This window comes from Scyliorhinus torazame, chromosome 13 (assembly GCF_047496885.1).
Source record: "Scyliorhinus torazame isolate Kashiwa2021f chromosome 13, sScyTor2.1, whole genome shotgun sequence".
Taxonomy (NCBI): Eukaryota; Metazoa; Chordata; class Chondrichthyes; order Carcharhiniformes; family Scyliorhinidae; genus Scyliorhinus; species Scyliorhinus torazame.
In genome coordinates, this window is record NC_092719.1 from 79,721,726 (window position 1) to 79,734,707 (window position 12,982).

A 12,982-nucleotide genomic window follows, 5' to 3' on the forward strand; every position below is an offset into this window, starting at 1 on the left:
CTCACAAAGGATTGAGCTAACTGTGTGATAGGTTCAATAAATCATATTGAACTAACTTCAAGGTGTGGAGTATCTCTCAGGTAAAGCTGCATCCAGTTGCAGCCCGTGTTATCTTACTGTGCTTAACATGACAAGGTCTATACAGCATCACAAGCTAGAAATATGGGAACCGGAGTAACCCACTTAACCCCCTCAGGTCTGTTCCACCATTCAACAGGGTCATAGCCAATTTCAACATTTAAAATGGACAATGGATCATAGATCAATTGTTCTGTGCAGCCAAAGAGTTCCAAACTTCGACCAGCAATGTTTCCGAATTTCACCAAGCTGTGGCTTTGATTATTCGACTGTGCCCCCCCCTCCCCCCCACCTAGTCTTAACAAACTCCCCCAACAAGCAGAAATAGCTTCTCCGTAGCGATCCTGTCCGTCCCCTGTGTACCTTGAAAAATTCAATCATGTATAAAATAAAGTGGAGATGGGACCTCATTGTTCCCAGGTTAAAGGTCATGAAACCAGCACAGTGAAAGCCAACATATGGCAGCAGCGTCCTACAGCCAGGAAGTTGCCTGACCTGATTATAGGTCATGCCATTTTTCAGATGCACCTGGTGTAGAGGTAGTCTGACAGTCACTAAAAATTTGAAGCTCAGTGCTTTGAGAAACCCAGGTCAGAATCATTAACAAGATCTACTTTCCTCCCCATCCCCCCTATTTTCTTTGAATACTTTTGATCATTTATTTCGTAAATCAGTAATATTTCTAAAATGTTTCAAACTGAACAAATTTTTTTTAAATGGCTGACTGTGTCTGTTTGTCTGTCACCCCAGAATAAGGAGCTACTTGGCAATTTTAGGAAAACCCACACCTCGTTATCTCTGCAGAAGCACCAATCCTGTACACTGTATAGCCCAATTTCAAAGAGAGCTATACGAAGGTTATCTGCATTTTATATCCCAGGCTGGCCAGAAGGAGGTGGATCATCTGCTAAGACAAGGGCCCCACAATCTTCCTTTCAATTCCTAATGGCGGAGACATTTAACAGCCGTTGAAATCCTGATGATGAATTTGTCAAACATGATGGAGGGGTGGGAGTCATGTGATGTGGACCTCTGGCTTATGGAACAAGTAATATCGCCTTGGCGAACTGAAAAGCTCAGCATCTGACTAGGAGGCCACACAAAAGGAGCTCTGGCCCAGATTGGACCTCATCTGCAGTGCCTCAGCTAGAAATTCTAAACCATTGCCTACAAGACTGTAAACATATAAGATCCTGAGGGGGCTTGACAGGGTAGATGTTTTCACTGTTGGGAGAGTCCCGAACCACTGGACATAGCTACCAGATAAAGGAGCGGTCATTTAAGCCTCAGGTGAGTCGAAATTTCTTCTCGCAGGGGTGAATCTTTGGAACTCTCCGCCCCGGAGGGTGGTGGAGGATGGATCATTTGAAGTATTTAAAGTGGAGATGGATAAATATTTGTTAGATCAAGGAATAGAAGGCAATGGGGAAATGACATAGAAAAAGGAGTTGAGGCCAGCTTAGATCAACCATGATCATATTGAATGGCGGGGCGGATTGAAGGGCCTGGTAGCAGACCCCTGCTTCTATTTCTTGTGTTCTTGTGATGGATTCATCTCTCCGTACATATCTCATCTCTTGAAATCAACGCCACCAGAAAAGTGAATTATCCAGCATTACTTTTCAACCTGCTGACTTCCATGAAGGAATACCTCGGCAGCACGGTGGCGCAGTGGGTTAGCACTGCGGCCTGACGGAGCCGAGGTCCCAGGTTGGATCCCAGCTCTGGGTCACTGTCCATGTGGAGTTTGCACATTCCCCCAGTGTTTGCGTGGGTTTCGCCCCCACAACTCAAAAATGTGCAGGGTAGGTGGATTGGCCACGCTAAATTGCCCCTTAATTGGAAAAAATGAATTGGGTACCCTAAATTTTAAAAAAAATGAAGGAATACCTCATCTGATTGTGAATCTGGACTGTGGAACCCACAGGAAAAATAAGTATTTTCTCTGTGGTCTCTGACCCATAAAATCCTCCTTCCCTGTCCGAGTGTGGAGGCAATATTATGACCCTCCTACAATGGGGGCGATTCTCCAATATGGAGCCCAGGTGTTCGCGCCGTCGTGAACACCGTTGCGTTTCATGACGTCGCGAACCGGGCCCGGGTACGACCGATTCTGGCCCCCACAGGTTCATGCCGCTCCAGCCTCCTATCGCGGCGCCAAATGGGCGCCGTGCCAACCCGCACATGCGCAGTTGGGCCGCGCCAACCTGCGCATGGCGGGGGACTTAATTAGCGCGCCGGCCTAGACTCAATATGGCATTGGTGTTCAGAGGCCGACCGCGCCAGAAGGTAGGCCCGGGGTGGTGGTGGTGGTGGGGGGGGGGGGGGGGGGGGGGGGGGGGGGGGGGGGAGAACAGAGGCCAGCTCGCTGCTCAGTGGGCCTCGATCGCGGGCCAGACCCCATCGGAGGCCCCCCCTGGTGAAGGAGCCCCCCTCCCCACCCCCCCCAACAGGCCACTCCCTGACCGCCGCGCAGAGTTCCCACTGGCAGTGACCAGGGATGAACGGCGCCGGCGGGACTCTGTCGTATCGGCGCGGCGGGCCCATCCGGGCCGGAGAATCGGTGGCCCCGCTGATTCCAGTGGCCCGTGGCCGGCGCCGTGCCAAACGCGCCGGCGCAAATGGCGCCGATTCTCCACACCTCGGAGAATCACGCGCCGGCGTCGGGGCGTCGTTGCGGCAATTCTCCGACCCGGAGCGTGCGGGGCTCGGAGAATCGCCCCCTATGTTTTTGAGAGTGTGAAAATAAACCAACTCTCTGAGTTCATTGAATCTCAACTTTGCTACGGGGTTATTATTAGACAATTGGATCACACCAAAACTGAGGGGTTGGGCAAATATGCCCCCACTTATGAAGAGGCAAAAACATTCAAAAACACCTTTCTGTTTCCAGACAGGTGGTGGGAGGAGGAATTAGTGTTGTGTAAATTAAAAGAACGCGCTCTCCCTGTAGGAAATTATATCCCACTCCTCTACGATACACTGCACAGTGGCACTACTGCAGGATGGTACATAATAGGTACGTAAAGAAACCAACCGTCCAACTCCAACCAATATACCAACTCCAGACAACACAAGCAGCATAACTACACCCAAAAAGATCAGCCAGCACACAGGAACATAAATGGCATATACTCATATTTGTTAATGAATTGCTCATCTTTTCAAGATGTTAATATATATATTTCCAAACTTATTTTAGGCCTATTTTGAGCCATCGGAGAGATTATGTTTGCAAAGCAATTGCATGCTCGCTCCAGCGGTGTGTACCATCTGCAAGATTCACTGCAGCATTTCAAGGTTCCTTCGTTAGTACCCTCCAAACACATGACCACCAAGGGCAGCAGATGCATGGGGCACCAGCAGCTGCATGTTCCCGATTGCCTCCGAGAAGGTGGATGGTGAGCCTTCTCTTTGATCCGCTGGAGTCCACGAACATACAAAATAGGAGCAGAAGTGGGTCACTCAACCCCTTGAGCCTGCTCCACCATTCAATAAGATCCTGACTCATCTGATTGTAACCTCAACTCCAAGCACTTGCCTTCCCAGATAACCTTTCACCCGTTTGCTTATCAAGAATCTATGATACAATGCACAGTGACATTGCTGGATGGTACATCTGGAGTTGGTATATTGGTTGGAGTTGGACAGTTGGTATATTTGCAGAAAAATAAAATTCTCCTCCTCTCGGTCTGAAACGGGATTTTTCAACAGTGACCCTGTAAGGATCCTCCTATTTAAACCCGGTTCCCTTTTTTTTTGTTATCTTGGTTGTACCTTTTGTATCTGGATGATTACTGAAACCACACCACAGCCAACAGATGTGCTGTTTAGTTTGATCTCTGGAGACTCCCGGTATCAGTACTATTTGGTCTGGCCCAGTGATGGACTTGGCTGACAGCCAATCAGCTACTTTGATTTCCCGGGACTTGACTGTCTCTCGATGATGATTGATGATGTTAGAACATAAAACATAGAAAAATACAGCACAGAACAGACCCTTTGGCCCACGATGTTGTGCCGAACCTTTGTCCTAGATTAATCATAGATTATCATTGAATTTACAGTGCAGAAGGAGGCCATTCGTCCATTGAGTCTGCACCGGCTCTTGGAAAGAGCACCCTACCCAAAGTCAACACCTCCACCCAACACTAAGGGCAATTTTGGACACTAAGGGCAATTTATCATGGCCAATCCACCTAACCTGCATATCTTTGGACTGTGGGAGGAAACCGGAGCACCCGGAGGAAACCCACGCAGACACGGGGAGGATGTGCAGACTCCGCACAGACAGTGACCCAAGCCGGAATCGAACCTGGGACCCTGGAGCTGTGAAGCAATTGTGCTATCCACAATGCTACCGTGCTGCTCTTAAGAACAAATAAATCTACACTATATCATTTTACCGTAATCCACGTACCTTTCCAATAGCTGCTTGAAGGTCCCTAATGTTTCCGACTCAACTACTTCCACAGGCAGTGCATTCCATGCCCCCACTACTCTCTGGGTAAAGAACCTACCTCTGACATCCCCCCTATATCTTCCACCATTCACCTTAAATTTATGTCCCCTTGTAATGGTTTGTTCCACCCGGAGAAAAAGTCTCTGACTGTCTACTCTATCTATTCCCCTGATCATCTTATAAACCTCGATCAAGTCACCCCTCATCCTTCTCCGTTCTAATGAGAAAAGGCCTAACACCCTCAACCTTTCCTCATAAGACCGGTTCTCCATTCCAGGCAACATCCTGGTAAATCTCCTTTGCACCTTTTCCATAGCTTCCACATCTTTCCTAAAATGAGGCGACCAGAACTGTACACACTACTCCAAATGTGGCCTTACCACTGTCTGCCAGTTTGTTTTTTTCCCCCTGACTGTAACCCAGCTATTCTTGTCCTGTTCCTTGGGTGTGGTTATCTCCCTGTAACTCTTCTCTATCGCTCCCTCTGCCTCCCGGATGATCCGAAGTTCATCCATCTTCAGCTCCAGTTCCCTAACACAGTCTTTGAGGAGTTGGAGTTGGGTGCACTTCCCGCAGATATAGTCAGCGGGGACACCTGTGGTATCCCTCACCACCCACATCCTACAGGAGGAGCATGCAACTGGCCTAGCCTCCATCCCCTCTTACCTTACAGAATATAACTGCCCTGTGGACTAACTGGATCTCCGCCCTCCGACTCTGCTCCCAATCAGCTGCACTCTCTGTAAACTCCTGGCTCTCTTCTCACTCTTTGCGGAAATGTAGGAAACAAAATGAAAGGAGCACCTTACTCCCTCCTCACCTAACTCCCTCAGTCACCAAACTCTCACTATAGCACTCAAATGCACCAAATTCAGCACTCCCTCAGTCACCAAACTCTCACTATAGCACTCAAATGCACCAAATTCAGCACTCAGTGCAAACCTGGAATGTTCTGGAATGTTTGGCCAAAGTCAGACAGGCTCCATTTGTAGAGTGAAGCACCTTTTTGATTAAGACGGTTGAAGAGCCATGGTCTCATTTCTCTTTCTCCTGAGGACTTCTCGAAGGTCCTGAAGAAAAAGTCTCTCTCTCCATAGTAAGAAGTCTTACAACACCAGGTTAAAGTCCAACAGGTTTGTTTCAAACACTAGCTCTCGGAGTACTGCTCCTTCCTCAGGTGAAGGAGCAGTGCTCCAAGAGCTAGTGTTTGAAACAAACCTATTGGACTTTAACCTGGTGTTGTCAGACTTCTTACTGTGCTCACCCCAGTCCAACGCCGGCATCTCCACATCATCTCTCTCCATAGTCAGTTAAACCTGCAGGAAGTTCCAGACCAGCACCAGGCAGGCTGGGTTATTTGAAAACCTCCTTTGGAGAACTCTATTCCATGAGGCTGTTAATTGAGAGTTTTGATTGAACGCACATGCCAGAAGATCCAATCCAACTGATGGTTTTCAACACTCCTTGTCTTGAGAAGATAGCCAACCACGAAGACTTCAACATTAGCAACAAGAACACATCTCTCTTACTCCCATATCTGAATCACCAATCATTTTCCCCGTTTTCCTTTCTCTGTGTGCGTCTGTCTTGTGTATATTCAGGGTAGAGAGTGGGACGGTTAAAGGGGGAAGTAATAGATTAGCAGGCTATTATTCGAGTTTTATCAATCCATGTTTCAACTCTCGTTGTAAATAAACAGTTATTGTGTTTTTTACTTACAAATCTAGTGTTTGTAAGTCATTGGAGCAGTCTGGGGCCAAAGATCCCGAACATTTTATAAGAATTATTGGCTAATTCACTTACGTTGCAACTCCGGGTCAAGGGAGGCTAGAATTGACTGTGTCCTAGCCCAGGGTGTTATAGCAACCCCTAGTTCTAGATTCTGGCATAAGAGGAAACATTCTCTTCACATCCACCCTCTAATACCCCTCAGGATCTTAAATGGTTTCAATCATTTCGCCTCTTACTCTTCTAAACTCTACTTGATACAAATCTAACCTCTCCAACCTTTCCTCATAAGACCTAACCATTCCTGGTATTAGTCTAGTAAAACCTCTCTGAACTGCTTCCAATGCATTTCCATCTTTCATTAAATAGGGAGAGCAATGAGGATCACTCCATATTTAGAGCTGCCAACTGCAAGAAAGAAATGAGCAATTGAAAGCAAACAGCGGGACGGATAAAGGTTATGTTGAGGAATGTGAAGTTTTGTTTTACTTTTGTAGAAATTAAAACTCAGTCTGGGGGTGGGGGGGGGATCTGGAGAAACCCCTGTGGCTTGACTGAGGAACCCAGAACAAGTACTCCGTGCTCTCTTGGCCATTATATTTTGCAGCATATTGGTGAAGACAACAAAACGTTTTTCACTCCTGTACCGACAGTGCAACCAACAAAGCCAACTTTATGGTCAATGTGTGATACCTACACTCGCACCCCCACCCCCACATTCTCATACACACTCACAGCCATCAGAGACTGGGGAAAATTCCCTAGGACCGTCATGTGTTTTACTTCTGAAATGCTGACTATTCACATGGCAAGATCCCACAAACTGCAACGTGATAAAAGATCAGATGGTCGCTCTTGGGGCTGTTGATTCAGGATGTTAGGAAACCAGGAGAATGCGCCTGCTTTTCCACGCCGAGGGAGATGTGGCCTTGTTTTAAGTTCTCATCCAAAAGACTTCAGTGCCCAGCGGTGCATCACTCCCTTGGTGCTGCACGAGAGCGCAGCCCACATTTTGCAGGCCACAGTGAGACTTGAATCCACAACCGTCTGGCACAGAGACAAGAGGATTATCACCCAGCTACAGGCAACACCCTAGGAGGTTCACATCTTGGTCGAGTTAAGTTCAGGGACAACAATGTGCTGGAAACTATTGGAAATGAGAGAGGTAAAAGTGTCGCACATCTGCAAATTATCAACGAGGCAGCGGGGAAATCTTGGAAACACGCAATCTGCTCTCTCAGTTGCACCATGATCCATAATGGAATCATAGTTCAGAGACAGAAATGGAGCTCACATTAAAATACTAACATAATTTTAGTGTATTCAGAGGAATGTGGACCAGGGGACAAGGAGAGCACCCTGCTGTAGGGGGCCTGTAGTCCAGGACACAAGGTGAACTAGTACAGTATCAACTAAATGCAGGAAAAGAAAAGCATTTTGAACAGTGCATTCTTATTGGACACTGATTATTTTACTGAGTATTCACCAGGAGGAAACAAATACATTTATGCACAAATTTAAAAATATAAAATGGAAATAAATCTCAGTATTATCTACTCAAATATCACACTTAGATCCAAAATTGCAAAGCCATGTGTTACTTTACAAAACAAAAGTAGTGTTACATTTTCTAATATTTACTATTCATCCCTTTAACAGAATGACCTTGTGAAGTGGTGCAGATATGAAGCTCATGGTGTTGCAATGTGATGTGCCATCAATTATAACAAAGACGAGTTGTGGAACGAAACTGTGGCTTTAATAAGCTAAACGAGAACCTGCTGGCAACTGATCCCGAAGTGGGGCAAGGCCAGAGGTCGGCCACCTTTATACAGAGCCTGAGGGGAGGAGCCACAGGCGGAGCCAGCAGAGACAACAAACAATATATCCAATACTGTAAGTGGTTTAACCACAATATATATAATACAGCAACAGTGGTTTACCACAATATACATAATACAGTAACAGTGGTTCCCACATTCACCCCCTGTTAAAAAAAGAGTCCGGCGGGGGTGAAGTGGAATTAAAGATCAAGTCTGTCGGGGGCTTTGACCTTCCACCATGAATGCCTCAGTCCCGGCTGTGGTGTGGGCACTGGTGTCGAGACCTGCATGTCCGGGAGCGTGTCGTCTTCTTCTTCGCCCAGTAGTTGAGTCGGTGGAGAGGGAGAAGGTGTAGGGGCGGGGGTGGTGGTGAAGGTCGCTGGGGGGCCTGCGGGTGCCAAATTCCGAAGTAGCTGAGTAGCGGTGGAGGGAGACGGTGTAAGGTCGGGGGTGGTGGTGATGGTCACTGGGGAACCTGCGGGTGTCAAATCCCGAAGGGAGACTGTGTCCTGCCGCCCGTCATGGTGTGCCACGTAGGCATATTGTGGGTTGGTATGGAGGAGAAGAACCCTTTCGATCAGGGGATCAGATTTATGACTCCTCGTATGCTTCCGGAGGAGGACGGGCCGTGGGTCTGTCAGCCAGGACGGGAGCGAGACCCCGGAGGTAGACCTCCTGGGGCAGACAAACATTTGTTCGTGATGGGTCTTGTTGGTGGCGATGCACAGGAGCAACCAGATGGTGTGGAGCACATTGGGAAGGACCTCCTGCCAGCGGGAGACTGGGAAACTTCTAGACCGTAGGCCAAGAAGGACAGCCTTCTAGACCGTCGCGTTCTCCCTCTCCACCTGACCGTTTCCCCGGGGGTTGTAGCTGGTAGTCCTGTTGGAGGCGATGCCCTTGCTAAGCGGGAACTGACGCAACTCGTCACTCATGAAAGAGGAACCCCGATCACTATGGATGTAGGTGGGGAAACCGAATAAGGTGAAGAGACTGTGCAGGGCCTTGATGACAGTGGTAGAGGTCATGTCAGGGCATGGGATGGCGAAGGGGAAACGCGAGTACTTGTCAATAATGTTACGGTCAGTGGAGGGGAGGGGCCCTTTGAAGTCGATGCGGAGGTGCTCAAAGGGGCGGGAGGCGCTCTGTCTGGCCGATAGAAATGTGGTTTGCACTCCGCGCAGACCTGGCAGTCCCGGGTCATGGTCCTGACCTCCTCGGTGGAGTGAGGCAGGTTGCGGGCCTTGACAAAATGAAAAAAAACGGGTGACCCCCAGGTGACAGAGGTCATTGTGGAGGGCCCTAAGTCGGTCTCCTTGTGCGCTGGCACATATACCACGGGATAGGACATCTGGGAGCTCATTGAGCTTCCCAGGTCGATACAAGATATTGTAATTGTAGGTGGAGAATTCGATCCTCCACCTCAGGATCTTGTCATTTTTGATCTTGCCCCGCTGTGTGTTATTAAACATGAAGGCAACCGACCATTGGTCAGTGACGAGAGTGTATCGCCTGCCGGTCAGGTAATGCCTCCAAATGTCGCATAGCTTCCACAATTTCTTGGACTTCCTTTTCGACGGAGGAGTGTCGGATTTCGGAAGCCTGGTGGGTACGTGAGAAGAAAGCCACGGGCCTGCCCGCCTGGTTGAGGGTAGCGGCCAGGGCAAAGTCAGACGCATCGCTCTCCACCTGGAACGGGATGGACTCGTCTACTGCATGCATTGCGGCTTTGGCAATATCTGCTTTGATGCGGTTGAAGGCCAGGCGGGCCTCAGCCGTCAGGGGAAAAATGGTAGATTTAATGAGTGGACGGGCCTTGTCCGCATAATTGGGGAACCACTGGGCATAATAGGAGGAGAACCCCAGGCATCTCTTCAGGGCCTTGGGGCAGTGGGGGAGGGGAAGTTCCAGGATAGGGCGCATGCAGTCGGGGTCGGGCCCTAGGACCTTGTTTTCCACCACGTAGCCAAGGATGGCTAGGCGGGTTGTGCAGAAAACGCATTTCTCCTTCTTATATGTGAGGTTAACGAGCTTAGCGGTGTGGAGGAAATGTCGGAGGTTAGCGTCATGGTCTTGCTGGTCATGGCCAAAGATGGTGACATTATCCAGATACGGGAACGTGGCCCACAGCCCGTACTGGTCAACCATTTGGTCCATCACTTGTTGGAAGACCGAGACCCCATTGGTGACGCCGAAGGGTACCCTGAGGAAGTAGTAGAGGTGGCCATCTGCCTCAAAGGCAGTGTATTGGTGGTCCTCTGGGCGGATAGGGAGCTGGTGGTATGTGGACTTCAAGTCAACAGTGGAGAAGACTCAATACTGCGCAATCTGATTGACCATGCAGGGAAGGGGGTACGCATCGAGCTGCGTGTACCGGTTGATCGTCTGACTGTAGTCGATGACCATCTGGTGCTTCTCCCCAGTCTTGACGACCACCACTTGGTCTCTCCAGGGGCTGGTACTGGCCTCTATGATCCCTTCCCGCAGGAGTAGCTGGACCTCTGACCTGACAAAGGCCTTGTCCCGGGCACTGTATCGTCTGCTCCTAGTGACGACGGGCTTACAGTCCGGGGTGAGGTTAGCGAAGAGCGAGGGTGGAGCGACCTTAAGGGTCGCGAGGCTACAGACAGTCAGGGGGGGCAGAGGTCCACCGAACTTCAAGGTAAGGCTTCGGAAGTGGCACTGAAAATCAAGACCCAGTAATAGGGCAGCGCAGAGATGAGGGAGGACGTAGAGCTTGAAATTAGCGTACTCTACGCCCTGTACCGAAAGGGTTGCGACACAGTACCCCGGGATCTCCACAGAATGTGATCCAGAAGCCAGAGAGATTTTCTGGGTCGTGGGTAAAATTGGGAGGGAGCAGCGCCTTACCGTATCTGGGTGGATGAAGCTGTCAGTGCTCCCGGAGTCGAAGAGGCAGGTCGTCTCGTGCCCGTTGATCCGGACGGCCATCATGGATTTAGTGAGGTGATGAGGTTGAGACTGGTCGAAGGTGATGGAGGTGAGCTTCGGAAGGTGGGTGGGTTGGTCGAGAGTAGCGGAGGCCAGCGTACGACTGGGTGGCATCCGGGAGGTGGCAGGGTGATTCCAAGATGGCGGTCCAAACGGGTCGCACGTGGCGGGTGGTGTCGAAGATGGCGGCCCCTGCGGGCCGCACGTGGCGGATGACGTGGTAGATGGGGGCAGTCCGGACAGGCAATACGCAGCGCTGCTGCTGCTGGGTCTGGAAACTTTAGGAACAGGTCGGGCCTGGCTGACTTTGGCGAAGTGGCCCTTCTTTCCGCACCCGTTGCAGATCGCGCTCCGTGCTGGACAGAGTTGTCTGGGGTGCTTACCCTGGCCACAGAAGTATCATCTTGGGCCTCCGGAGTTGGCGGATTGATGCGCGGCACAGGCTTGCGACGCACCCGGGTCGGCGCCCACGAAGTCCACAAGGGTGCCGCGTGGTCGGAGGTGAAGGCATCAATGTTATGGAAAGCCACTTCCAGCGAATTCGAGAGCTGCACTGTCTCTTGGCGGCCGAGTGTACCCCCTTCTAGCAGGCGCTGGAAGATGTAGTTAGATTTTATGCCACGACATAGGCGTCCCTGATCAGCAGCTCCGTGTGCTGGACAGCCGATACCGCCTGACAACTACAGTTCCAGTCGAGTACCCGCAAGGCGCGCAGGAATTCGGCCTGCGATTCTCCGGGGCGTTGACGCCTCGTGGCAAGGAGATGCCTAGCGTACACCTCATTTACTGCCTTTACATACTGCCCCTTCAGCAGCATTATCAATTCCGCGTACGAGGCAGCGTCCCTGATAAGGAGGAAAACCTGCTGGCTTACCCGGGCGTTGAGGACTCGAAGCTTGTGGATGTCCGCGGCAGATTCGAGGTAAGCTTCGAAGCAGCTTAGCCAGTGTTCGAATGTCGCAGTGGCGTCGGCTACTTGGGGGTCCAGTTCCAGGCTATCAGGTTGGAGTGATGCATCCATCTTACGCGTTTAACTTATTAAATTGATGTGTCATCAATTATAACAAAGCCGAGTTGTGGAACGAACTGTGGCTTTAATAAGCTAAACGAGAACCTGCTGGCAACTGATCCCGAAATGGGGCAGGGCCAGAGGTCGGCCACCTTTATACAGAGCCTGAGGGGAGGAGCCACAGGTGGAGCCAGCAGAGACAACAAACAATATTATACAATACAGTAACAGTGGTTTACCACAATATATATAATAACAGTAACAGTGCTTACCACACAATGTTGTTGGACATTGCTTTATGGTGCAGATATGAAGCTCATGCAGAATTAAAACAGGATTTCAGTTAATACAAGGTTAAATCGACACATACAAAATGAGAACGCAACCTACAACAACCAGAACAAGTTGCATTTATATTGCACCTTGAAAATAGTAAAGCATCACAAGACCTCACATGGGCATTATCAAACAAAACCGACAATGAACCACCATATTCGGGCAGATAGGTCTAGGTTTAAATGAGCGTTTTAAAGAAGGAAAGGAAGCTAGAGAGGTCGGAGGAGATTGCAGACACAGGGAGGGGACGAGGCCATGCAGGGATTTGAAAACAAGAATGAGAATTTTTAAATTGGGGCATTGGTTACAAGGGAGACAAGGTGGTTCAGCGAGCACAGGGGAATGATGGGTGAACGGGACTTCACGCATGTTAGGACACAGGAAGCAGAGGTTTCGTGGTCAGGTTTAGCAAGGGTAGAATCATAAAATCCCTACAGTGCAGAAGGAGGCCATTTGGCCCGTCGAGTCTGCACTGACCCTTGAATGAGCACTCTACCCATTTACACAAATTGAATAAAATTGTTTGATAAAGTGTGTGCAGTTGATGTAGTTTATATGGATTTTAGCAAAGCCTTCGACAAGGTCCCACATGGG

At 49.6% G+C, this 12,982-nt stretch overlaps 1 protein-coding gene across 3 annotated transcripts in view; it reads right to left on the minus strand.

Moving 5' to 3' along the window:
* Positions 1-12,982, minus strand: part of itpr2 (inositol 1,4,5-trisphosphate receptor, type 2) — a 333,090-nt gene that overhangs the window by 227,413 nt on the left and 92,695 nt on the right. The window lies entirely within an intron of this gene.